The 27,944-nt window shown below is 41.7% G+C and overlaps 1 long non-coding RNA gene across 1 annotated transcript; it reads right to left on the reverse strand.

The window, feature by feature from the left end:
* Window positions 1-9,261: 9,261 nt before the first annotated feature.
* Window positions 9,262-24,702, reverse strand: LOC131410584 (uncharacterized). Its single transcript, XR_009221339.1, has 3 exons — window positions 24,569-24,702; window positions 10,505-10,626; window positions 9,262-9,456 (listed from the first exon to the last, which is right to left on the reverse strand). It is a non-coding gene; the product is annotated as an uncharacterized LOC131410584 (long non-coding RNA).
* Window positions 24,703-27,944: the final 3,242 nt, after the last annotated feature.

Below are 27,944 nucleotides of genomic sequence, written 5' to 3' on the forward strand. Positions count from 1 at the left end.
GCCACACATCGTGTTTGGCTAATCCATTCCACTGACCTATACTAAGCAAAGTAAACTAACTTCAAGATTAGCTTAAATAAAATATAATTGGGTATTCACAGCTGCTTCACTATTCTATTTATACTATTATTCCTTCTGTTAATATGAATGGAAAACGAAGAATTCATGAGAAAAGAACAGCAGTGGATTTCATAAATTCTCATTTTTTTTATCCCCAAGTTAAAAATCAATTTTAAATTCATTTTCTCAGGTAATGATTTTATTCTGTGTGAATCAAAACAATAGTAGGAACAACAATAACAAGTATTTACCCTCTGTCAGGTACTTTTCTAAGCATATAATTTAATCCTCAACCCTAGAAGGGAGGTAATTTTTTTCTTCCCTTTTTGTAGGTGAGGAAGCTGTGGCAGGAGAGATTACATGACCTGCTCAAGGACATTCGGCTAGTAAGTGGTAGAGCTTGGATAAAAGCCCAGGAAGTCTGACTAAGGAGTCTGTGCTCACAGTCTAAATGACTGTAAAACAGCAGCAGCAACAACAACACAGACATAGGACTAAACGCTTTGTCCCCTTGGATTTTTCTTAGTGTATCTTTAGTATTAAGATAATGACTTCTCATGACCACTGTGAAGCTGAATGACAATATCCCAATTCAATCATTTATTTGCAATTGAAATGGTTACGTAAATTTTCAGTTGCAGCAAAGTCAGAAAAATCAGTTCTTGGTTCAAAGGAGTATAGTGTATTACATTTAGAAATAGAGCTTTAGAGGGTGGGACATCAGCAAGATATCAGAATAGGAAGACCCAAGCCCTTGTTGCCCCATAGAGACACCAACTTAACAACATACAGACCAAATTGCCTTTGTCAGACTTCCAGAAACCAGTTAAGAGGCTGCAGCACCCAGGCTAATACAGAGCCAAGAGAGCCACATTGAAGCAGGTAGAAAAGTTTGTTGCATTTTGCCTGCCCTAGCTTTTCCCCCCATTCCCCATAGCATGGCGTGGTTGGGAGAAAACTCCCAATGCCCAGCTTCTCCTGCAGGAAGAAAAGAGAAGAGTGGAACATAGGCCAAAAGTTTTTGTGGGGCTCCTTGAGGGAATATTCTGTCTCACTTGACTAAGAGTGCTGATGAGAACCGGTGGCATAGTTGCTTGACAGGTTGGGGGCCACTGAGAACAAAGTGAGGCGTCAAGATGCTGCAGCATCAGGGAGACTGCAGTATCTCAGACACCAGGGAAAGAGAGAGGACAGGCTCGTGAGAAGAAATGGGGGCAAGCCTATTTAACTGGGAAATCACATGCACAAGCCCAGAGAAGACATGTCCTAGAGAAATTCTGAGAGGTCGCAGAATCTCTAGTGGGCTGACTGGTGAAAGTCTTCCCCTACATGAAGCCAGTCTATAAAGAATAGAAGAGGTGGCTGTTTTTCAAATGGCAATGTCTCAACAAAAGATCACAAGGCATACAAAGAAATAGGGAAATGTAGCCCAATCAAGAGACCAAAACAAATTTCCAGAAATCGACCCTAAAGAAACAGAGAACAATGGATTACCTGACAAGGAATTCAAAATAACTGTCTTAAAAATGCTGAACAAGGTAAAAGAGAAGACAGACAACTAAGAAAATCAGGAAAATGATACATGAAGAAAGTGAAAAATATCAAAAAGGAGATAAAAACTATAAAAAAGAGCCAAACAGAAATTCTGGAACTGAAGAATATAATAATTGAATTGAAAAATTCACTAGAAGAGTTCCACAGTAGACTTGATAAAGCAGAAGAAAGAATCAGTGAACTTGAAGATATTGAAATTATTGAGTCAGAAGAGCAAAAAAAAAGGGGGGGACTTATGGGACACCATGAAGAAGATCAATACAGACATTATGGGAGACTCAGAAGGAGAAGAGAGAGAAGGGGCAGAGTTTATTTGAAGAAATACTGGCCATTAACTGCCCAAATTTGAGGAAAGAAAGGAACATACAAATGAAAGAAGCTCAAACAACTTCAACTAGGAAAAACCCAGGGAGACCCACACTGAGACACACTATAATGAAACTGGCAAAAGTCACCGATAAACAGAGAATCTTGAAATTAGCAAGAGAAAAGTGACTTGTCACATGTAAGGCAGCTTCTTTAAGATCACCAGTGGATTTCTCAGCAGAAACCTTTCAAGCCAGAAGGGACTGGCAAGATATATTCAAAGTGCTGAAAGAAAAGAACTACCAACCAAGAATAAAATATTTAGCAAAACTGCCTTTCAAAACTGAAGGAGAAATTAAGGTGTTTCCAGATAAACAAAAGCTGAGGGAGTTCATCACCACTAAATTTGCTCTACAAGAAACGCTAAAGGGAGTCCTTTAAGTTGCAATGAAAGGACACTAGACAGCAACATGAAACCATATGAAAATATAAAATTCCCTGGCAGAGATAAATATATGAACAGATATAGAATCCTATAGTATTGTACTGTTGGTGTGTAAACCACGTGTACTTCTTGTATAGAATGTAAAAGACAAAAGCATAAAAAATAACTACAAATCTTTGTTAATGGAAACAAAATATAAAAAGATGTAATTTGTGACATCCATAACATAAAATGGATGAGGATAGAGAGGTAAAGGAGTAGAGTTTTACAACTAATTGAAGTTATCAGTTTAAAATATGTTGTTATAACTTTAAGATGTTTTATACAATCCCTACGGTAACCACAAAGAAATTACCTAGAGAAGATACATAAGATGAAATGAGGTACTTCTGGTTCCTGGTCTGACATCTAAGGAGCTTAGAAGTTGCCATTCTATGCTAACAAGTAAAGAGCTGAACAAAATGAAAAATCAACAACCCTTCTTAGATCTATCAAAGAAGTGAGGTCACAGGGAAACCACTGGCCCCAACATTGGAGAAACAAACAGACACATACAGCGAATCACAACTTACTGGAGTAGAAATCCACAAGCAAACTCTCACTGGGAACCAGTATGAAAACCTGAGCAGAAATGGACAATTTGCTGGCAGCTTAGTGAGGACAAGTATGAAAGTTAAAACTCCAGGGGAACCCGGCCATAGAGGGGCCCATGCTTTTATGAGTTTTATCTCCAGGGGCTCTAGCAGGTTCCCACAGTGAATACTGGAGGAAAAACTCTCATGCTTCTGGCAGCGGGAGGGGAAAAGTATACATTTTGAAAAATGCCAGAGCATTCTGTTCTAAACTCTTTAACCAGAGACTAACCTGATGATGTTTGATCCGAGCCTAACCTACCTGGAGGAAGGGAAATATCCATTTTCAGCTAGTTCTAGTGTTCCATGTAGGGGAAGGAAGACACCCAACTCCAGCCCCATTTAGCCACACTGTCCTGCCTGAGGACGAGGAAAAAGCCCTCAGAAGCACCAGTAAACTTCACAGTCCACGGGAGCAGGTGCTCCGCAGGACTGAGACCCTAGTCATGTTGCTGTAGAATACCTCCCCTCTCCTCAACACCTTACCACCACAGTATTAATGGCCTATTTACAGCAGTTCCTTTTACCCAGTATATCATGTCCACCTCTAAACAAAAAATTACAAGGCATGCTAAAAGGCAAGAAACAGTTTGAACAGAATGAACAAGCATCAGAATCAGAGTCAGATACAGCAGGAATGTTGGAATTTTCAAACCTGGAAATGACAAAAAAGACTATGATAAATATGCTGAAGGCTTTAATGGAAAAAGTAGACAAGCTGCAAGAACAGATGGATAATGTAAGCAGAAAGATGGAAATTCTAAAAAAAAAAAAACAAATAAATGCTAGAGTTCAAAAACTATAACAGAAATGAAGAATGCCTTGGATGGGTTCATTAGTAAATTGGACAAAGCTGAGGAAAGATTCTCCGAGCTTGAGCATATAACAATAGAAACTTCTAAAACTGAAAATGAAAGAAAAAATAATGAAAAAAAACCCAGAACATCCTAGAACTGTGGCACAACAAAAGGAGTAACATACACATATGGGAATATCATAAGGAGAAGAGAGAGAGAAAGAAACAGAAGCAATATGAAGCAATAATGACAATATTTGAAGCAATAATGACTGAGAATTTCCCCCAAATTAATGTCAGACACCAAAGCATAGATCCAGGAAGCTCAGGGAACACCATTTGGCAAAAGCTACACTGAGGCATATCATATTAAACTTCAGAAAATAAAAAATAAGAGAAAAAAATCTTGAAAGAAACCATAGGAAAAAAGAAACCTTACATCATGAGGAGCAAAGATAAGAATTATATCTTATTTCTCCTCAGAAATCATGCAAGCAAGAAGAGAGTGGAGTGAAATATTTAAAGTGTTTAAAGAGAAAACCCCACCAACCCAGAATTTTGTAATCTGTGAAATTATCCTTTAAAAGTGAAGGAAAAATAAAGACTGTCTCAGACAAACAAACATTGAGGCAACTTGTTACCAGTAGATCTGCCTTGTAAGAAATGTTAAAAGAAGTTCCTCAGCGAGAAGCAAAATGATATAGATCAGAAACTTGAATCTACGTTTAAAAAAAGAAGAGCATCAGACAAGGAATAAGTGAAAGTAGAATAAAAACTTTTATTTTTCTTATTCTTAATTCAAGTAACAGACAGAAGTTTGTTCAAAGCAATAATAGCAACAATGCATTTGATTATGTATGCATAAACATTTATGTATGCTTATGTACAAATGAAACGAATGACAACAATGATACAAAAGACAGGAGGAAGGAATTAGGAATATTTGTTGTTATGAGGTACTTGCACTACCTGTCTAACATTATAGTGTTATTTGAACACGGACTTAGATTAGTTGTAAATGTATAAAGCAAACACTACAGCACCACTAAAGTGTTTAAAATATATACATAATTGATATGCTAAGAAATAAGAGAAAATGGAATCTCATAAAATGCTCAATTAAAACCACAAGTCGGAAAAAGTGTCAAATATGAAAAGAGGAACAAAAAACAAGGGCAACAAATAGAAAATGGTAACAAATATGACAGGTATTAATCCAACCATATCAATAATCATTGTAAATGTCAATGGTCAAAATACACTAATTAAAAGACAGAGATTGTCAGAGTGGATCAAAAAACAAGACCCAACTATATGTTGTCTACAAGAAACCCACTTTAAATATAAAGACACATATAGATTAAAAGTAAAGGTATGGAGAAAGATATACCATGCTAACACTAATCAAAGGAAAGTAGGAGTAGCTATATTAGTTTCAGACAGAGTAGACTTCAGAGCAAGGAAATCTATCAGGGATAAAGGGGAGCATTATGTAATGATAAAGGGGTCCATGCTCAAAGAAGACATGGATAGCCTAAATGGGTACATCCCTGACAACAAGGTGAGGCAAAACCTGATAGAACTGCAAAGAGAAATAGATGAATCCAGTATCATAGCTGAAAACTTGAGCACACCTCTAACAGAAATGGACAGATCCAGCAGGAAGAAGGCAGTGAGGACACAGCTGGATAAACAGCAACATGGACAGCAACTGGACACAGTTGACATCTATGGACTAAGACCTCCAATAACAACAGATTACACATTCTTCTCAACTCACCTAGGACACTGACCAGGATAGACACTATAAAACATACCCTGAAGAAATTTAAAAGAATAGAAATCATGCAATATTTGCTCTCCGACTGCAATAGAATTAAACTAAAAATCAATAAAAGAAAGACAGCCGGAAAATCCCAAAATACTTGGAGATTAAATAAGAGTTCTTTTTTTGTTCTCTCAAACTACATTCTGCCCAGTGCCAAATCTGGCCTGCTGCCTGTTTTTGTATGGCCCCAAGCTAAGAATGGTTTTTACAGTTTTAAATAGTTGGGAGAAAAAAGTGAAAGAGGAAGACTATTTCAGCATCCCTAAATAACGTTTTAGAGGAACACAGCTATGCTCCTTCATTTAAATATTCTCTATGGCTGCTGTTGGGCTACAGTGTCAGAGCTGAGTGGTAAAGACAGAGACCGCATCACTCTCGAACCTAAAATATTTACTCATTGGCCCTTTCCAGAAAGTTTGCTGACCTCTGCGACCGCCCCCCCCCCCAAAAAAAAACCCCACACATATAAATAACACAAGTCAAAGAAGAAATTTCAAGAAAAGTTTTACAATGTTTTGAATAAATAAAAATTAAAACGCAGCTTATCAAAATGTGTGGGATGCAGCCAAAGGTGGGCTAAGATGGACATCTGTAACATTGAATGCATGTATTAGACAACAGGAAAGATCTAAAATCAATAATCTAAGCTTCCATTTTAGGAAACTAGGAAAACAACAGCAAATAAATGAATGTTATGGCTAAGAGGCCTGACCAAGTTATGGGCGCTTCAGGCGGGCAGGCTCCAAGAGGCGCTCTGCAGCGACCCTGACCACGGGGTCCAGAGGGAGGATCTTGGCAGCCAGAGGGATGGAGGGGATGGCGGGACAGGTGGCTTTGAGAAGGCAAGGTCCAGGTTCCCAGGCACCCAGGATTTCCATTTTAGGTAGTGAACTTACCTTTCACAGACCGGCCAGGGAGTTTCTACGTGGGCTTTCACTAGGCTGGTTAGCCCCACCTGGGCGCCAGCCTCAACGTGCGCAGCCCGGCCTGGGGGGGCGGGGCAGGGCGTGGAAAGTGGGCGTGGTGGAGAGAAGGGGCGAAGTCGCGGGAGGTGGGGCCCCTCGCTGCACACGCTGGGACAGCAACCGTTGTCTCTTAACCGCTCACAGCCGGCAGCCTGTAGAGCTGCAGGACTACAACTCCCAGGATGCTCTGGGCACGGGGCGGTGCCTAGCCCTGGGGGGAGGAGCAGGGCGGTGTGCGCTTGGCCGAGGGCCAAACCGCCGTTGGCTCAGGACTCTGGTCCTGCACCGCTCCCCGTGGACTGAGTCCTGGAGGGATGTGACGGGCACACGGGGACCAGGGAGTTAGGAGGGTGTGGCGGCTGCATGGACAGCCTCGGGCCTACAGCGTGCAACTGCTTTTGTCCAAAATTGAAGCCGGGCTCGCGCCTCATCCCCACCTACTCCCTCCTTTGCTTGATTCTTCCTCCCACCTGCGTGCCTGTGGGTCTTTCCACAGCCTCCTACCTAGTCCAGGGCCAGGTGCTTCTCTAAACTGCTTATGGGAACTGGTTTGACATCCCAGGAACTTTCCACTTTGCCTGCTGCCCTCTGCCTTCTCCAGCCAAAGTGCCATCATTTCATCAGCTTTTGGGAGAAGCTGTAGCCCCTCTTGCAAGCACAACTTAAGAGCTTTGCAGGGTGGTATCATTGGCTGTTGCTTGCCTTTTTCGCAGATGTGGAAGTTGAGGCATCCCTGATGTTAATGATTGGTTTCCCCAGGAGCCGCTGAGAGCAGAGGAGAATGGCCCAATTCCCAGGCAAGTATCTAGTAGGCTGTTTTCACCAACCCATTCCAGTGCAGAGGCCTCCGAAACAGCAACCTTAAGATGATAAGATGATAATAGCTTAAGTATTTTGCCCTTTAGATTGATTGCCTAATCTCAGCCCAGGCGTGAGTGGCCAGTCTCTCAGGGACACAGGTGGTGACTCTGATCCCTCAGGAAGAGACCAGTGGTCCAGCTTTGGGAGAGGGATGTTCAAAGTAGACAGCACTTGGGCAGCATTTGAAACCCATCAGCTTTAACATCTCTGCTTTGGATTCTGGCAAGGTTTCAGGATAAACACACCTAGGGATAGTCAGTTGTACCATATTTCTTTAAAAATTGATTAGAGTAGTGAAAGGAACAGAGCATAAAATATCTTGCTTATTTGCAAAAGATAAAATGCAAGCAAGACCTTCCTGTTAATTTTTTCCTGCTCCTTTTCTTGGCCGTACTGTACTCTTGAATGCAGAATCAAAAAACTTGAATTGCCAAATTCTCTTTTCCTGAGATCAGTAAACTAACTTAAAAGTTTTATTGAAACCTGTGGAGGAATGGTTAGCAGCTTTCGTGATTTATGACATCTCTAGAAATCTGGGCGTTGATCCACATGAAAAAAATCCTTGTTTATATTACATGTCCCAATAGGTTACATTTCCAATTCCTGAATGTGGGATATTATCAAAACAACTGAAAAACCTGGTCATGGAAACTGGACTCTGTCACTTTGTCAAGAATTTGCCTCTTTATGAATTAATGACACATGAATTCCTTAATATTTTTGTAAAGGAAGGACAAGAAACTCTGTAGTGTCCCTGAACGTGGCAAGACGGGGAAGTCTCGTTAGACCACATCCTTGGGTTCTTCTCTCGTGTTCAAAAGGCCCAGGTGATAGTCCGTGTAGTCAGGTGCAGGGCCGCTCCCCCAGCCCCCAGGGTTCCACCCTACTCTGGCCTGTGCCTTCTTCAGGGTGTTCTGATGACGCTTGTCCACAAGTGTTGGAAGGAGACATTGTAACATGAGGCTATTCATCATCTTGAAACAAGGATTAATGGAGAGGAAAGTCTCGGGGTCTGTGTGCTCTGATGCACTGCTGTTGGGGTGTGGCTGCAGTGACCACTGTGCTCCCAGCAGTCCCCACAATGGCTGTCTCAGACGTTTGAGCTCCTGGTGCAACCACAGCAGCTGTTGAGAGCTGGGCGCTTGTCGTGGTTCAGTGTCTTCCATGATATTTTGTGCCTCTGACCCTCCTCTGCTCACCCCCTTCCCATTCCTAACTGTTGCATTGATTGCTTTGTAGTTGTTTCCTAGGAGCCACTGTGTGTAACTGTATTTGACAGTGTCTTTAGGGATCCACGATCTCTAAACAAGTCACTACACAACACCCACTTATACTGTTGTAGCCCGTGTTCGTCCTCTCCAGTGGCACTGTGAAGAACCCTGCTTACTCAGAGGTCCTCTCATTCTCATGCTGCTGGGGCTGCTTACGAAGCTGGGCATCTCATCTTTGGTCTCATCAAGATTATTCTTTTCATTGATTATTCTGAAGTCGGATACGACTTTGTTAATAATGTGGACACTGGCTGTCACAGGCACTTTTATGTATCTTTCCCAACAGCTCTGTGAAGTAGGCCTGTGACATCCATTTTACAGGGGAGGACACTGAGGTTCAGAGAGGTCGAGTAGCTTCCTTCACTTCACACAGTTTCTTGGTACATTTTGAGTCTCCTCCTGGAACTCTGCCTCTCAGATGTGTGCACTTGGCTGGTGTTCCACTTTGCGCCTCTCTGCCAGCCTCTCCAACGGCACAGGCCCCATCCTGAGTCCATTGTCTGCTTGATGGAAGTCACCCTGCACAAACAGGCCCTGGGCAGGGAGTGGACTAGCGGGGCGTGGTCTTCAGGCTTACCCTGGGCAGGTTCTAGGTTCATTGCGAGAGCTGGAGCAGTGGAAGATACTGACCGTCATTCACCTGGAAGGTTTGTTATGTAGAAATACTCCACTGATTTTTGCAGGTGTCATGTCTTCTTTGTCTTCATTGCTCCTCTGGGCTTTCTCCTACAGTCCGTGCTGTGCAGTAACATACAGTACAGAGACTGGTGAACATAATATTGTTGCCCTGCACCAAACGGTCACATCACTCATTTTTCTAATTATGAAAGAAATACATACTGTAAAAAAAGTCAAATTACACAGATCTATGTAGAGTAAAGTGAAACCTTCCCCTTCCAACCCCTTCCCTGAAAACTCACTCCTCTAGTCAGAAGGAACTATTGCTAAGAGGTTGCTGCTTAGTCTTCTGGACATTGCCTATGAATTTATAAATATGCAAAGTTTTTTTTAACATAAATTACATAACTACATCGTTTTGCAATTTGCTGTTTCTCAAACCATATATCATAGACGTCTCTCCTTATCCGTGCACGTCACTCTAACTTAGCTTTTTAGATGTTTTAGAGGTACTCCAAAGAACAGGAATACCATGATCTGCTTATTTCTTCTTCGATAGAATTGGGATTACATCCAGTTTCACTATTATACATAATGCTGCAGTGAGATCCTTGTATGGAATTTATTACACTGCTATTCAACTGCTCAATTTGCTTTGTTTCCCTTTAGTGAGAGACTATGATATATTTTTATGGGAATTATTTTATAGGGACATTAATTTTATCACTGAATAAAGATATTTATGAGGAAACTGGACTTCAAGGTCATCCATCTCTGTATTCTGGAGAAAAATCTTGAAACTTAGAAGGTATTATGCTTGCTCCATCACATTCTAACAAGTCATGTTAACAATTTAAAGTTGAATGTTGGAATAGCCTCTACTCTCTCTGTTCAGAAGGATGACTTTTTCTTGTCTTGAAAGCTTCTGACTCCAGGGGCTCTCAGTTGGGCTTCAGAGAGGATAAGATATTGGTGTCGTATCTGTTTCTCTTCAGCTGTAGGCTGCATCTTCTAAAGATCATAGAATTGAACATGGTCTAATCGATATATATGATTTGGGTCAAAAATTCAAAGTAATGAACCCAAGATAGGAATCTATACCTTTGGTTCTTAATAAAGAATTTCCTTTTATATCCTCAAGTATCTGTGATTACTAGTAAAAACTCACCTGTGGATGATGAGATGTGGCTCTGTTGGCAATGTCTGGCTTGAACATCCATAGTTAAGGCTGCCACATCCACAGGTAGATTAGACTTGACCTCTCGATGACCTCTGCCCTTGGTCTTTGACCTGGGAAATTTAAGAATTTAAAAAAGCTGCTGTTATTAGCACTCAATGCTAGAAATGCCTGTTAAAGAGTGAGTGTGATTTGGTAAACCAAAGGGAGTATAAGCAGAACAAAGTCTTTAATATCTACAAATTTCAAAAAATTCTAATTTTTAAACATATAACTCTATTTTTGCCACAGTGCAAACTGTGTACATATGAATGAAATATCCCTCTGTCCATTTTTAAGTTGTTTCCATTGATTTGATGGATTTATCCTCTAATCTGGGTTCCAAGTGTGAAAGAACATTTTGGTCCTTCAAAGAAAATAAGCCATTGAAATTTGAGTTTCTTTTAGCTCGGCATCCTACAGGTTTGAAGAATAAATTATCATGTAATGATACAATGATTCTGAAATCTAATTGTTAATTAGAGGGGTGTAAGGGAGGATTGAATGGTGGTTCACCCTCATGGTCAGGGGTATTGTACACATGGACGTGTAAACACGATTCAGGAAGCTGCTTCAGCCCCGTGACATCCCTGAGAACCACAGTGCAGGAGGATCTAGGCACATAGCTATCTGCCTCGATCTCCTGGGTTACATGTATATCCAGGGGTCTTGAGAGTGGCTTCAGAGCAGCTATCTTTTATCTATTTCTTCCCTTCCTTCTCTCCAGCTTATCTCAAACAGTCTTGACTATCATATTTTAAAGACCAATTATAGTTATTTATATTAGCTGCTTGTTCATTATTGCAGAGTAATAATCAGGTATACCATTAAATATCATTTAATTGACCTAATTAAATTTGTTGTACCTTTTAATTGATTAGAACACTAAGTTTAGTTCAGAGTTGGATATTCACCAAATGTGTTAATCTGCTTACAACTGCCATGTGCCTCACTCCTCTTAGAAGTGTATCTTTGGCCCATCACAAGATTTTAATGAATCAAATCATCATAAATTAAGATAATGTACTATCTGGTGGATGACAGGCACATGGGTCCATTTTGGAAATATGCCCATCTGTCTCTGCTCCCCATGGGAAGTTTCTGGTCACTAGGTCTCCAGGTGGCTTGCACAAGCCCTAGGTCTATAATAGCTTGGTGCCTTTCCTTCTACTTGGGATCGAAGTAAAAGAGGTCAGAGAGACTTACTGAAGTTTCAGAGACTTATGAAGTCTTCTATGAAGACCACCCATGCATAAGTTCTGGATAGCTCTCTGTTCCCAAGACTACCAGTTACTTTAAGGGCTTGTCAGGAACTGTAAAGGCCTGATATTTTCCCTTACCTGCAAACCAATAAGTTAGCCTACCATGGTCTTATAGATGCTGGCAAAAGACATGAGACCCATGGGTCAGAGACAAAGGACTTAATGACACAGCAATGGCAGTGGCCAGAGTATCAGCATTTGCACCAGTTCACTAAGTCTCACTTCCTACAGGGTGATACACAGTGGGACTGGTGACATGCAGAGGGTTGCAAGAACTCAGAGCTGAAGGAACTCAAATCTTTTATAACGGGCAGGAAGTCTGCTGACCTTTGCCCCGGGGGGGAGGTGTTATTTTTATTATACTGGGCAGTAAGCAAGCCTGCCCTTTGCTCCAGAGGAGGCCACTATTTCTATCTTCCAAGGCTCATAGCTCTACACACATCCTTGAGAAGATAACCTGGTCTTACTGGCTTTCAAAGATAAGCTTGAATGAGACTCGATCATCATTCAGTTCTTCTGTTTCCTTTATTGAGATTGTGCAAATAGGCTCTTTTCTCTGTAAAGTTCACTAACTTTATTCATACATAAGGGATGTTTTTGGTTTTATTTATTAAGTTGAAATTTTCTTATTAGAGCCAATGATGAAACTATCATGGGTTGGATCTGAAAGTATGCTTTTCCAGGAAAAATGTGAAAGAAGATCAGTGCTCACAGAACTCTGCCACAAGGAGCTGATAGCAACTTAAATGATTTTAATTTGAGTACTGTTTTGTACAACTTTCTTCCGTCTTACCTCATCCTCTCTGCTTCCTGTAACTCTCATATGGGAATGGGGCATTTTCAGGGATTCACTGAACTTATTTACAATATCCAAATGGTTTTGTCTGTTGTGTTTTTTTAATTGAGGTAAAGTTGACATACAACATTATATTAGTTTCAGGGGTACAACATGATGATTCAATGTTTGTATATATGTTGAAATGATCACCATAGTGAGTCCAGTTAACATCCGTCCCCATACACAGTTACAATTTTTTTTCTCTTGTGATGAGGACATGGCGTATTTCAAGGTGCAGAGGAATCAACGATGATGTCATACTTTTCCATATACAGCTTGATGAATTTGGACATAAGTATACACCCTTGAGACTGTCACCACCATCAAGGCCACAAACATATCCATCACCTCCCAAAGTTTTCTCTCACCTCCTTTATTACTATTATTCTGTGGTAAGAACTCTTGACATAATATCTACTCTATTAGCAAATGTGATGTGTGCAATACAGTCTTGTTAGCTGTAGGCACTATGCCATATCCTAGATCTCCAGAACTTATTTATCTTGATAACTGAAACTTTGTATCCTTTGACCATCAGCTCCCCATTTCTCCATCCCCCAGCCCCTGGCAACCACCATTCTAACCTCTGCTTGTATGAGTTTGACTATTTAAGATTCCACATATAAATGAGTATTTGCCTTTCTCTGTCTGCCTTACTTCACTTAGCATAATGTCTTCTAGGTCCATCCATGTTGTCAAAAATGGCAGGAATTCCTTCTTTTTTCAAGGTTGACTAATATTCCATTTCTTTATCCTTGCATCCATCAGTGACATTTAGATACGGTTACTTCCGTATCTTGGCTATTGTGAATTAGCTGCAATGAACATTAGAGTGCAGGTATCTCTTCGAGACCCTGATTTCAATTCCTGTGGGTATATACGAGAAGTGGGATTGCTGGATCACATGCTAGTTTTAATTTTTGGAGGAACCTCCATACTGTTTTCCATAATGGCTGTACTAGTTTACATTCCCACAAGGGTTCCTTTTCTCCACATCCTCACCAACATTTGTCATCTTTAGTTATTTTGATAATCGCCATCTTAACAGGTGTGAAGTGATAGCTCATTGTGGTTTTGATTTGCATTCCCTGATCATTAGTGATACCAAACACCTTTTCATACACCTGTTGGCCACTTGTATGTCTTCATTGGAAAAAGTCTATTCTGTTCCCTTGCCCATTTTTTAAATTGATTTGTCTTTTTGCTATTGAGCCAACACAAAAAAAGAGAACAAAATTTCCAGGCATTATGGGTGCTTCCCAGTTGATGCAGATGGTTTTGTATTTACAGTGGTACCAAAAGATCATGTTTTGTGCTTTTTCTTCAGCTTGTTGTAAGATCAGCAGTAGCTATGGCATGGCAGATAATCGGGATCTTCTGGGTTTGGAGGTTTACAACATAAATGAGTGGTAAGGAATATTTTATTATTCCAAGGAAATTATTGAGATCATAGTCCATGGAATCCAGGATTGATAGGTGTAGGAGGAAATTAAGGTGAGGATTGGTGATCTGGCATTATTTCTGATCTTGAGGGACAGGTATCTACTGCATGAGTGTTTGAATAAAAATATTAGAGATCAGGAAATTGTGGTGGGTGAGTATGTTTTCTGAATTATTTACTTTTGAACATCACCATTTGGATTATGTGAACATCTGGGATACGGGAGTAAGTCGCTAACAGGGGGTGGTTGATAAGGTCACTATTGATTTAACTTCTATGAACACCGAGTGGTCAATGGATTAAGCAAATGAGTAGTCAGAAAACACAGAAATGGTAGGATTTGGGATTTAGTAAAGGACTGGGGACCGATTGTCTTGAGGGGGAGTGCCAGGACTTGTGCGGTTGAGAGTGACAAGGACAAGAAGAGAATAGAATAACACTCAAACAAGGAGGGGGTGTTGACAGGATGGAGGGAGAGAAATGATCTGGAGTAGCCTTGAGCTTTGACCTTGAGCGTTCTGTTCTTGATGCAAATCTGCCTGATGACATCCCGGGACACAGGTCAGATCTATCCCCAGAGGATAGAGGGAGGGTGGAAGTACAAAACAGCCAGGATAATTGTCCTAAAAAGGCAGGCTTCCTTTATCATTTGACCCACTTTCATGATTTATTTTTGTAGGGTAAGAGGAAAAGAAGGATGATAAGAAGGATGATGGTCACATCTTCACAGAGGAAGCAGCGTGACTGTGGGAACCAGTCCAAACCAAAGCCTGGTTTAAGCATCTCCATCCCTTTGAGGCTGTCCAGTGACATATTCAAGAGGCCGGTTACTAGAATCCCATCCCATCCTGGCCATGACGGGCCTCTGGGAGGACACTTTGGACCAGCGCCACCAGGTCTGCTGGCCCGAGAGACTGCAAGGACTCCAGGCCTGCAGCAGTGCAGGACAACTGGTAAGTCCTTTCAATCTTGCCAAAGCGTTGGAAAAACTTGCACTTAGTCGCACAGGTGAATCCCTGCCAGGTGTGCTCGCAGGTGGTCTGCACTCCAGGTCCCATGCCCACTCCTGCCGGTCTTCAGATTTGGTAGGGATGATTCCAGGAGCTGCTCTGGGCATTCCACAGCTCCACTGCCAACAATTTCTGGTGACTGAGGAAGGTATCAGGAAGGAGGAAAGGGCAGTGAGGAGCACAGGAGAGAGACTGGTGATAGCACTGATGGCAGACACACTTGCTAGCGAGGCAGAGAAAGTGAGGGGCCAAGAAGGACGTCCTGACAGCAGATGAAATGGAGCAGCCACCTCAGTGAGGTCTCTTGGCAGCGTCCCTAATGTTTCCTTGCTTTGAGCTCTTGAAACTTTAAAATATACCAATACTTTTCTTTCATTAAACTCCGCTGCGTGACATAGAAAATATAGACAGCAGTTTCTTTCTGAAGTGACAGGTTGGTTTTCAGGTGAGGAGAGAAGGGAGATCTTCCTTTTTCATGTTGTTCTCTCCTTCTTTTCCTTTACTATGTACTTTATTTATTTGTACTTTAAAGTCAGCAGGGAGTTATCAATGTCATGGGATGATTCAGGTTTTGCCCTCACAGTCAGGGTAAAACATACTTAAAGTGGATAATCCTTTTGTGTAATATTCCAATAGATTCCAAAATACTATTTCAAAAGTGCTTTTACGTCTATGTTCTCAAATAAGGTATCTACTTGTAGATCTGCATTTTTCTGTTCTTTGTTGCATGGCTGTCCCATGTCAGGAAGGGCCTGGGATGCTGGGAACCAAGACTCATCCTCAGCTTCTGGCTGTCCTGAGAAGGTCTCCCTGGCAGAGTGCAGCCTGTGTGTCTGGGTGACACTCGCAGCCATCAGAAAGGAGAGGATAGCTCACAAGTGCCAAGCGATTCATCTGGCCTTTGTCTTACAGGGTGTTCCCAAGGGATGAGGTTCAAAATGCTGCATTGCAACCCTTTGAAAGCTCCTGGTTGGGGCCAGCCCCTTGGCTTAGTGGTTAAGTGTGCGCCTTCTGCCACTGGCGGCCCAGGTTCGGATCCTGGGCACGCACCGACACACCACTTCTCCGGCCATGCTGAGGCCTCGTCCCACATACAGCAACTAGAAAGATGTGCAACTATGACACACAACTATCTACAGTCATCTCCTTTGTACCATTTCAGACCCTCTTGGCTCCTCATATCCTTGAGTCATATGTCACTTAGCAACCAGCCTTGCAGGTATCATATTTACTTTATGCAAGTGCCTTCTTTTTTTTTTTTAATTTTATTTATTTATTTTTCCCCCAAAGCCTCAGTAGATAGTTGTATGTCATAGCTGCACATCCTTTTAGTTACTGTATGTGGGACTTGGCCTCAGCATGGCCGGAGAAGCAGTGCGTTGTTGTGCGCCGGGTATGTGAACCCAGGCCGCCAGCAGAGGAGCACGCGCACTTAACCGCTAAGCCATGGAGCCGGCCCTGCAAGTGCCTCCTGACTGCTCCCCACATTTTGTCCCTGTGCCCTCTGCCTCTCCCTCTCGCCCTAGGGTGTGCATGTTCATGCTGAGGTGTGAAAAATCTCCTGATCAAGCCCACACGTGCATGACCACGTTCCTTGTTGTGTGGATGTGTGTGTGTTCAGCAATTCTGTATGGTCACAGGGTGCACGGCTATTATGGCATCTATGTGAAGGTGTGTTTTGTTGACATGTGTGTGTTTAGAGAGTTCAAGTCACTGTGGGTTCTGAGACAGTGAGTGGTCTGTATGTGTGTGTGAGTTTGTGTGTATGTTCTGAGTATCAGTGTGTAGTTTACAGTCTGAATGCAGGTGGTCATTTGCAAATTGTATGTGGGTGTGGGTGTGCACTGTCAGCATTTCCACGTGTTCAGAGGATGCCTGTCATTGTGGGAATGTGTGGAATAAGTATGTTGTTAGAGATCATTGTGGGCACCATTGTTTGCCTTTTACTAGTTCAACACTCAACACCCCTGAAGAAACATTGAGTCCAGACATTCACAGGCCCCATCAGGCCCACAGAGATCCTACTCTGCTGTTTCTTCCCATCACAGAAATATGAACAGGTAGCAAAGGACCACTTGATATTTGAGGAATTCCTCTAGCATGAAGGATGGAGCAAGAAACACATACACTGAAGTGAGGGACTAAAGGAGCAGCAGGGAAATCCAGAGATAATAGTGAAACTTCAATTGCATATCTAGTAACATCTTCAAAACATTTAGAGATGGGCCGGTCCCATGGCCTAGTGGTTAAGTTCAGAGAACTCCACTTCTGTGGTCCAGGTGCAGTTCCTGCACGTGGACCTACACCACTCATCAGTGGCCAGGCTGTGGTGGCAACCCACATACCAAATAGAGGAAGGCTGGCTCAGATGTTAGCTCAGGGTGAATCCTCCTCAGCAAAGAAAATAAAAAAGATAAAACAACCAGTAAGTGCATATATATGTATTGATGTTACTGCACAATATTGGGGTTCTCTTGCCCAATGCACATTAAAAGAGCCAATTATTCTGGCATCAGCTTTTGGGAAATGAAGTGTAGCTTTATTTTGTGAGATTTATCTGCAAGAAGACAGGGGGCATGTGTCTGTCTCAGATCTGTCTCCCTGATCCAGGTCTTGGGGCACAATTTATGGGATAAAGGGAAGGGTGGTCTGAAGTGTGGAAGTACATCATTGGAAGTAAGCAGAAGTGAGGTAATTGATGATCTGCGCAAGCAAAGTCAAGCTTCATGGCTCTTCATCGGATGTGTGTTCACAAATTGGCAGTGTTACCATGATCGGAGATTGGAGTTTTTAGCTCCTTGATGTCAAAAAGGTCACATATAAAGCATTTGTGAACTCCCAGTTGATGAGTTGGTGGTCTCAACTAGTCTGAACTGGACGAGGGGTCTCAGTTCCTGAAAGAAAACTCTTAACTACTCTGTTGATAAGATGGGGTCAGTTCAACTGGTCCTGGAGGGCCCATGGTTAAGTCAGTATATGAATATCTATGCATATGCCTGAGATTATCTGTAAGTGTGTTAAATGTAGAGTATACACAAAGCCAGACTCTAGTTAAAGTGGTCAGAACAGATTTTAATCAGGCATATACCACTGCAATAGGGAAGAGGGAACAGGGTGAACTGAACTCAATTTGATTTGTACAGAGATGACTGGGCATTTGGAAGGGAGAAGGAGGGAGCAGGCAGAGGGGTGAGCAGGGGCTCAGTAGAGTCAGGGAGGGAAAAGTTACAGAGTGTTGGTCAGTGCAGTGTGATCTGGCCAGTTATGTCTGTTAGTTGGAAATGATCCAAGTTTCACTTCTCTCCTCTCACAGAGTCTGGGAGACAGACAGCCTGTGCTCATCTCAAGGAATGGCTCTCAGGACCTTGAGAAATGCACTCCTGAGTTATAGGAGACACACATACAACTCAAAAGGACAGAGGAAAGATTCACAGTTGTAAGCACTTTTGGGTAAATGCTCTAAGAAAGGGATGTCTGGGGCCAAGGATCGAGTGTTGGCCAGAACAGTCAATTCTTTTGGCTGCCTTGAGCTTTCTCAGGCAGGCATTTTAAGGGGGCAGGGGTCATCCTGGGGATGTGGATTTGAGCTGGAAGAAACTATGTCAGTGTTTAAGTCTTATAATGTGTGTGTGTGGGGGGGTGAAATCATTTGTGCTGAGAGGCTGTAGTTATTATAGGCCAAGATCAAGGCCTAGACAGGAATAGGGCTCAAAGGAGCCTGGCTTGAGTTTGGTCAAGTAGAGGAAACTATATATACAAATAATATATGTATATTTTTTGAATAATACAAATCACGATATTGAATAATATAATATATTGAATTAAATAATATAAATATATATTTAATGAATATATAATGAATGTGTATGTTTATATATATATATTTGAATTAAATAATACAAATATATATATGATTTAAAGGAATAGTCAGACATAATAACAGAAAGTCACAGACTTGATAAAAGACTTCTACTCTAGATTCAGGCAGCTGAATACATCTCAAGCACAATTAAAAAATAAAAATCTAGAGCCAGATCCATCCAGGGAAAGCAAAGAACACTAAATACAAAAGAAGATATTCAAAGCCCCACAGAGGAACAGAACACTTACGGAGACTTACATTTAGACCTATGATACATTTCTTAACAATGGAAGGCAAGAGAGAGTTGGATTAAATCTTCAAGGTACAGAGAGAAAATAACATTCAGTGTATATCCAATCAAACCATATCTCAAGAACTAGGGTGACTTAAAGATATTTTTATGCAAACATTTACTAAGAGTATTACCACGAACAAATGCTCATTAAGGAACTTCTAAAGAATGTACTTTAAGGGGGCCAGCCACCTGGTGTAGTGGTTTAAGTTCAGCACACTCCGCTTCCAAGGCCTGGGTTCATGGGTTTGGATCCCAGGTGTGGATCTACACCACTCATCAGCCATGCCATGGTGGTGACCCACATACAAAATAGAGGAAGATTGGCACAGATGTTAGACCAGGGCTAATCTTCCTCAAGGAAAAATCTTAAAAAGTAAAAAAGAATGTACTTTAAGAAGAAAGAAACTGATAGAAGAAAAAATGCTGAGGTAATTTGGATCGTGAGGATAAAAAAGGGTAAACATCTGAATAAATCATTGAAAGCATGACTTTATGAAACAATAATAATACTGACAATGTATAACAGATGGAGTTAAAAACTAATGACAAGGGAACTTCTGTTTTAGAGGAGACTAGGACTGGAAAGCACTCTTGCTGCAAAACTGGACAAAGCCAGATAAATTATAAAAATATTTTTAGAGCATCAGAGAACTTCAGAATCAACCAACTAAAATTCCAGAAAGAAGAAAAAGTCTTTTATGTGAGCAAGGATTTTTATCTTTCTTTCCCCTGGAGGCGTTTTCTGATTCTGGGTGGTTGTCGAGGATCTGGCTTGCTCAGTCAGAGCCTCGGCTAGGGAAAAGGGAAACTAGCCAAACTTGTAGTGATTCTGCAGGACTGTGTGGCAGAGGAAGCCTGAGGGGTTTCAAACACACAGCTGCTCTTTCTCACAGCACCTGTGCTAAGTTTTGGTGCCACACAGGAATCTGGGGAGCTAGGCCAAGAGCTTCTACAAAACAAAGTGAAACCTCCAGAAGTGGTGGAAGTGGGCTGAGTCCAACATACTGCTAGTCTGACCTTCAGGGAATGTGCCATATTGTGAAGCGACGTAAGGTAGGAGGCTGGAGAGCTGCGCTGAGATGTCTGAAGGGCATAGCTGAATTTTCTGTGGGCTCCCAAACCTGAAGAGACAGAGATCTACCAGACTTAAACCAGACCCCTGCGCGGGGGAGGGTACCAGAGCAAACAGGAATGGGGGAAAGTGAAAGGGCTGGGTTTACTAAAAGTGAGACCCAGCCCCAACTCTGATCAAGGTCTGATTGGACTCAGGTGCTCCAACTTCACTCTGTTGCTCAACGAAGGAAAATAAGGTCATGTGGAACCTCTCAAGTTATGTTACACAGACCTTCCAAAGACACTGGCGAGAGGATGGAGAAGGCAAGCCACAGACCGGGAGAAGACCTTTGCAAATCACATATCTGACAGGACTATAAAGAACTCTCAAAGCTCGGCAATAAGAAAATCCAAGTTTAAAATGGGCACGGATTTGGACACTTCACCAAAGAAGATACACAGATGGCAAATAAGCACATGAAAAGATGCTTGACGTCATTAATCATGAGAAAAATGCACATAAAAACCACATTGAGATACTGCTACGTACCTATTGGAATGACTAGAATTAAAGAGGATGAACATACCAAGTGTTAATGAGGATGGAAAGTAACTGGAACACTCCTACACTACTGGTGGGAACACAAAGTGGTTCAGCCTCTTTGGAAAACAGTTTTATTTACTTTTTGTGAGGAAAATCAACCTTGAGCTAACATCCATGCCAATCCTCCTCCTTTTTTTTTCCCCAAAGCCCCAGTAGATAGTTGTATGTCATAGTTGCACATCTTTATAGTTGCTGTATGTGGGACGCAGCCTCAGCATGGCCGGAGAAGCGGTGCATCAGTGCGTGCCCGGGATCCGAACCTGGGTCGCCAGTGGTGGAGCAGATGCACTTAACTGCTAAGCCACGGGGCCAGCCCCTGGAAAACAGTTTTAAAGTGGAGTTTGTTATGCTGCTGTAACAAATTAGCACAAACTTCATGGCTTAAATCAACTTAGATTTTTTGTTTTACAGTTCTGTAGGTTAGTAGTCTGACATGGGTCTCCTTGGGCTAAAATCAAGGTGTTGGCAGAGCTAGGTTCTTTTGGGGGGACTCTAAAGGTTAATCCATTTCCTAGCCTTTTCAAGCTTCTAGAGACCACCACATTCCTTAGGCTGTGGCCCCCCTCTGCCACCCTCAAGACCAAGAACTCTGCATCTCTCTGACCCTGCTTCCCTTGTTGCATCTTTTTTCTACTCTACTGCTTCTCTTTCCCTTTTAAGGGCCTTTGTGATGCACTGGGCCCACCTGGATAACCCAGGATAATCTCCCTATTTTAAAGTCAGTTGATTAGCAACCTTATTTCCATCTGCAAATTTAATTCACCTTTGCCAAGTAAACTAATATATTCCCAGGTTCCAGGGATTAGGACATCTTTGTGGGCCATGACTTTGCTACCACAAACAGTTTTTAAAATAAACATACACATACCATGTGACCCAGCAATTCCACTTCTAGGTGCTTACCCAAGAGAAGAAGGCTAATGCTCACACAAAAACTTGTTTGCAAAGATTTATAGCAGCTTTATTCATAGTTAAAAAAGACAAAACTGAAAATAACTCAAATGTCCTTCAACTGCTGGATGGATAAACTGTGGTACATTCACACAATGGATACTACATTCAGCAATAAAACATAAGGAACTGCTGATACAGTCAACAACATGGATGAACACTCAAATAAATGTACTGTGCTAAATGAAAGAATCCAGACTCAAAAGGCCAAATACTGTAGGATTCCATTTATATGATATTCGAGAAAAGACAAACCATAGGGAAAGATCATTAGTCACCAGGGGTTAAGGGTGGGGAAAAAGTTGACTACAAAAGAGCAGCTGAAGGGAGTTCTGGGTGTTGGAAGTGTTCTGTATCTCAATTTTGGTAGTGACACAGCTCTATGCATTTGTCAAACAGTTGTACAAAGAGGAAAACAAATACATCATTTCTCACTCATCAGATTGGCAAAACTTTAAAAATCTGACAATGCCAATCTGACAATTCCCAGGGCAAGGATGACTCAGACACTGTTGGTGGGAATGGAAATTGTTAAAACTTCAGAGGATGATTTGGCTGCAACTCGTCAAGTTGCAGATGCACATCAGCCTCTGGTCCAGCAATCCACTCACAGGCAGGTGTCCATGCTAGGGAGTCCTCCACACGTGTGCTGGAGGAGATACACACAAGTATAGTCATTAAACATGGTATGGAAATGAATTAATTGTGGTTAGTAGTTATTTAAAAAAGAAAGGAAATATGCATATGGGAAAGAATGAACCCTGCTGGCTACATATATGATCTGGGAAGGTAACTCACCGGTTTGTCTGCTTACTAGTATGTAGCACAGAGAGCACTGTACTAGGAATCTGGAGACAAGCATCTGAGCATATAGTTCCAACTCTGCCACTAAGTAGCAGTCAGACTATGGACGACTTAACTCAAGAAACCTCACTTTCCATTTCCTGGAAAATGAAGAGTTTAGGCTCTACAACAACTAAAATTATTTCCAACTCCACAATTCTATGCTTCAGTAAGTCAACAATCAAAAATTATATTCCAAAGTACCTATGTTCAGAAACTGTTTTTCCCAGACACCCTGAAATTAGAAACTATCAGGGAAATAGGATATCTTAAAATATTGATACATAAAATGGCCCAAATTTCTTGGTACGTCTATGACAAGCTGTTTAATCAAGACTGTAACTCAGAAATTGTGTATAAACAGTGAAACCTACCATATTGACTTGGGTCACCCTCAGGTAAAACATATGTCCTCTCCCATTTTAACATTCCAAAACAAATTCACCATACTAATGAGTCCATCTTGTCAAGTTCAGGTCTGTCTAGCCAAAAGTCATTCATGTATATGATAAGATTTACTTCATTTTTTAACAAAGATAAAATGATGAAGGGCTTTTTGTATTTTTGCCTGTTTCATCTATAAAGATCTTACATTACAATTTAATAGCTTCAGCCTGCTACAATAATTTAAAGAGCCTTTTGAAACTTGTAATATGCCATGTCCAACAGGATCCAGTAAAAAAATCAGTAGTTCGCAATCCAAAAATGCTTATTTAGATTCATTACCAACAATACTTACACTTCAAAGACACCAATAACCAACATGTCATTTGTTCCTACTGCAGAATTTAATAGGTTGTTAAATTCTGGTATCATCCAAAAGTATAATTAGCATGCTATCAATAAAATGTAGTTTTTAATCAGAAATATTAAAACTAATGATTAAACTATAAACTAAATGATTAAATATTAAAACTAATGGCAACTAACGATCTGTTGTCTTTCCCTATGGTTTATCTTTTCTAGAATATCATATAAATGAAATCCTACCGTATTTGGCCTTTTAACCTTTCACCCTCTCAGTCAAATCAAAATTTGAAAATTCTTGTTCTATGAGCTTTCCAAATCTAAATTCTTACAATTCTAAATGAGTATGGAGACAAAACACACACTACATACTACTTCTAAAAACCTCCTCCTTCTCCGATTTTAATTTTAACACCAACTGCCAAGAAAAACCTTTCCACTGAAACCAAAATTCCGTACACATTATGTCAATCATCAACTGATCAGTCATCAGTCTATGTTAACAGAATGTGAGTTATTATTAGGAAGCTACATAATTTGCACCAAAGACTGTTTAAAGCTCCTTTCATTAAATGCAGTTTACAACAATTCTCAGGCTTCAAAGTTCGCCTTGCAAATACAGTCAATTATCAGAAACCATTAATGGGATTAGGCTTTTCTATAAAAGTGGTCCCAAGAAAGTAGGAACGTTTATTTGTTTAAAGAACCCAATGAGGAGCCGAATAGCCTGAGCGGAGTCAGGCAGAGGAGCGCTGACCACAGTCCATCTTCTGAAGGAAAGTGTTCACCCGGGGATGTTGACACCTGGCCTAGACAGGGTCCCGGAGCGTGAACTCAAGGGCGCGCGCAGAGGGCAGGCGACTCCCTGCCACCCCCTGCACCTCCGCTGGGTGGGCAGGAGGCCCCGCCAGGGTGGGACCCCGCCAAGGCAGAGGGACCAGCCAGCCAGGCGGACCTCCTCTGCTCCTCCAAGGGACAGAGGTTGGGCTCCCCCTGCCTGAGGCAGCCCGCCAGCAGCCCCGTCCCCCGACCCCATCCGCTGCCCCGGACACCGCGCTCCCGCCGTCTGCGGCGGAGATCTCCACGCGGAGCCCGCCGCCCACCGCCTACCTCAGCACTGCTTCCTGCCCAGCGCTCCTCCACACTGCAGAAAGGAGAGCTCCCCAGCGCTGAAAATCCTGGAGGAAGGATCCAGAAACCGCCAATCCACCAACACAAACCTCCGCGGCAGCTACCTCCGCACCAGGGGCCCCGCCTCCAGTGCACGCTCCCCGGGGCTCTCCAGCTCGCCGGCCCCTCTGCCGCTCTGAGAGCCAGTCCTGCGCATGCGCGGGCCTCCAAGGATACAATGGGAACAGCTGGGGGCACCGGGAGGGGGGTGGGGGTGTGGGGACCAGGGTGTCCCTGAGACGGAGAGCGGGAGCGGGCTGGCACTCTGCAGTCCTTGACTCTGCTCTCCCTGGATGACCATCAGCTCCTGGAGAAGATCTGCCTTCCCTTGAGGCGGCTCCTCCTGTCCTGAGAAGCAGACAGGATCTAACATTTGTTTAAAAAAGAAAGATGACATCCTTAACACCTGATGTGTCGAGTCCCCAGAAGAATTCTCTGCTTCCCCAGAAGACTAGACAGCGAGCAACTGGGACTGAGTTCTGACCCAGGAAGGAAGGACGCTGAGGGCACAGCTGTCTCCCCTCTGCCAGCTCCTTACCCTGATCTGTGGCCCTGATGGGGCAACAGCATTTGGGGACTCCTGCAGGTGACAACGCTCAAGTGTTTGCCCACCATATTACATTTCTTGTGGTTTAGTGGTTAAAACAGGAGGCTAGCTGTCAGTTTTTCAGACGATTTCACTTGCAGAAATGTCTTTGGACAAAGAAGTTTGTTTTCTTAATTTCTGATTTTCATAATCAATAACAATAGTTAAAATACTTATTTTCTTAATCTCGTTGGCATGCTAAAACAAACAAGTCACTTGGTTTTCACCAAATTGGCCACATTTTCATTAAAACTTTGGAAGTATTGCTGTTTGAGGTAAAGAAAGCATTTGGGAAGAACAATTACCCTCAGATAATATCTTCCCAGATAAATGTACAAACACACAGTTATGAGCCGTTCTGAGGGGCCTGGGAAATCCAGTTTGAGTTCTAGAATGGATCATCTGAAGTAAGGTTAAATTAGTAATTTTCTGAGGAGTTTGCAAGTAAATGTTCATGTCGCCTTCATCAAATAGGTCTGGTGATTTAAATGAAGGTGGAGCTTAATGATAAAAGTTTTCAAGAGACTGAGAAATATTAAGTAAATGTACTTAAAACAAAAAGGTGCAAATCAAAGTATAGCCTGCCATGATCCTCTTTAAAAGAGAGTCACAGTAGCACTATTGTCAAGGTATGAGAAGGAATAGAAATGCTTTATAAAGTCAATTCTTCACTTCTAAAGGACCTAACGTGACATTCTAGAAGTCTCCATAGTCTTTCACTCATCTAGATAAAATTGCTCAATTTATATTTTGAAGATTAATGAACCTGAGGGCAAAATATTCAAGGTCAGTGTTTAATTGTTTTTCATTGTTGCAAAGTACATGGGTATAAAGTGTGGCTGAAATCCATGGTCTTGGAGAAGAAAAATATACAGAACTTATTTATTACTCTCACAGCGTGTCCTGACTTAATCCTACAAATATCCCAAGAATAAAGCCTGAGTGAATTCCATTCTGTTCTTAGATATGACATCTTTCATTTCTAATGAATATTCTCAAATTAGGTTCTAGGTAGTAATTATGTTCCTGATGCAAATAGGCAATAAAAAAGAATCCATGCTTGATTAAATTTGGCTCAAGAGGACTACTTAGAACCAAAATTTGTTTTTTGCTTTGTTTTTCTTTATCGATTTCTTTCTTTCTCCTCAGCGGAGTCGGCAGATAAATGACACAGAAAGCTGAGAGACTGGAGGGCAGGGTCTTGAAGAATGTGGGATTTCCTAATCTTCCAGATCTTTTTTATCTTTAAAATTCTGTGATTTTTGCTATTTATATAGGGGTTCATTTTTTTCATTATTTCTAATAGTGATCATAATAGTGCGACTAACAAAACTTAACACCTGTGGAACATTTTTCGTCATAAAAATTGACGTTATTCTGACAACTGTTAATATTTTAAAAAGCCACTAAGAGCTAATCTGATGCTCAGAGGATTTTTAGGGTGGTGAGACTGTTCTGTACATAATGATGGCTACATGTCACTATATGTGTGTCAAAACCCATGGAACTGTACAACACAAAGGGTGACCCTTAATCTAGGGACTGTAGTTCATAACAACGTATCAATATTGTTCATTCATTATAACAAACATATCACACTAATGCAAGGTGTTAATAATAGGGGAGATGGCGCTTGGGAGAGAGGGGAGAGGAAGTGCGGTGAGTGTATGGAGCTCTATGTACTATCTGTTCAATTATCTGTAAATCTAAAACTGTACTTTTAAGAATAAAGTCTTTTAAAGTTTTTTTGAAAGGCACCGAAAGGTGAGCTAACACGTAGGGCATCTATTTTGTGCAGAAGGGCAAGGAAGAAGAAGTTGAAATGATTTAAAAAGTTCACCTTGTGGAGGTTTGAATTGTGGTGTGTTTCTGAAACCTTAGACAAGGGCAGGACATAGAATTTGAGACATGGATGAAATAAAGGAGAAGGAAGACATCAGCGTGATCAGACCTGATCAATTAATATTTAGGACAAATTACTATATTGGATGGATTTGTTTTTATTTTCTTTGCTTTTTAGAAACCTTACACCTTTCTATGAAAACCACACATGCACAGTGTCAACAGGTATGTTTCCTACCGAGTAGCACCTGCTTCTCTCCCTCTGCATCTTCTATTCCTTTCCCCTGCCTCTAACTACCTCTGACTGATGGTCACTGTTTCTATCTCCCTTCCTTACTCTCCCTCTCTCCTGTTTGTTATTGTTTTTTTTTTTTCTTCTTTATCTTTGTGCTTCTTTCTCCTCTAACACATCAGACTAACCATAACCTTCCTGGTCATTGTTTAGTTCCACTGAAAGATCTCAGTGGTTTCCATCAAGAACCGATAGATCAGTGTTCTGGGAAAATTTTCTCTATTTCAGCTACTTCTCCACCCTCAATCTGAAGCAGGAAAATTTCTTGAACGTTGAACCAAATTTTTATATTTTTTTCTTTTTTGAATCCAAATTTCAGAGCTCCTGGTCCTATTGGAAAAATTCCTGAAGAAGGCTACCTGGAGTTGAGCCGATACTTCTTCCTATGGCCATAAAAAAGAATCCTTATTTTGGCCATGGGGCCTCAGGAGAAGCCCTCGTGAGAGAGGAATCCACGCTAACCCTATGTTGTACCTAGGACTGGCTGCTCCTAAGACAGTGGTTCTCGAACTCCAGTGTGCATCAGAACCGTGTGGAGGTCCCCTACAACACAGAGTGCTGAGCCCATCCCAGAGTTTGTGATCCATCAGGATGGG

The sequence above is a fragment of the Diceros bicornis genome, chromosome 10, assembly GCF_020826845.1.
Source record: "Diceros bicornis minor isolate mBicDic1 chromosome 10, mDicBic1.mat.cur, whole genome shotgun sequence".
In the NCBI taxonomy this organism is placed as follows: domain Eukaryota; kingdom Metazoa; phylum Chordata; class Mammalia; order Perissodactyla; family Rhinocerotidae; genus Diceros; species Diceros bicornis.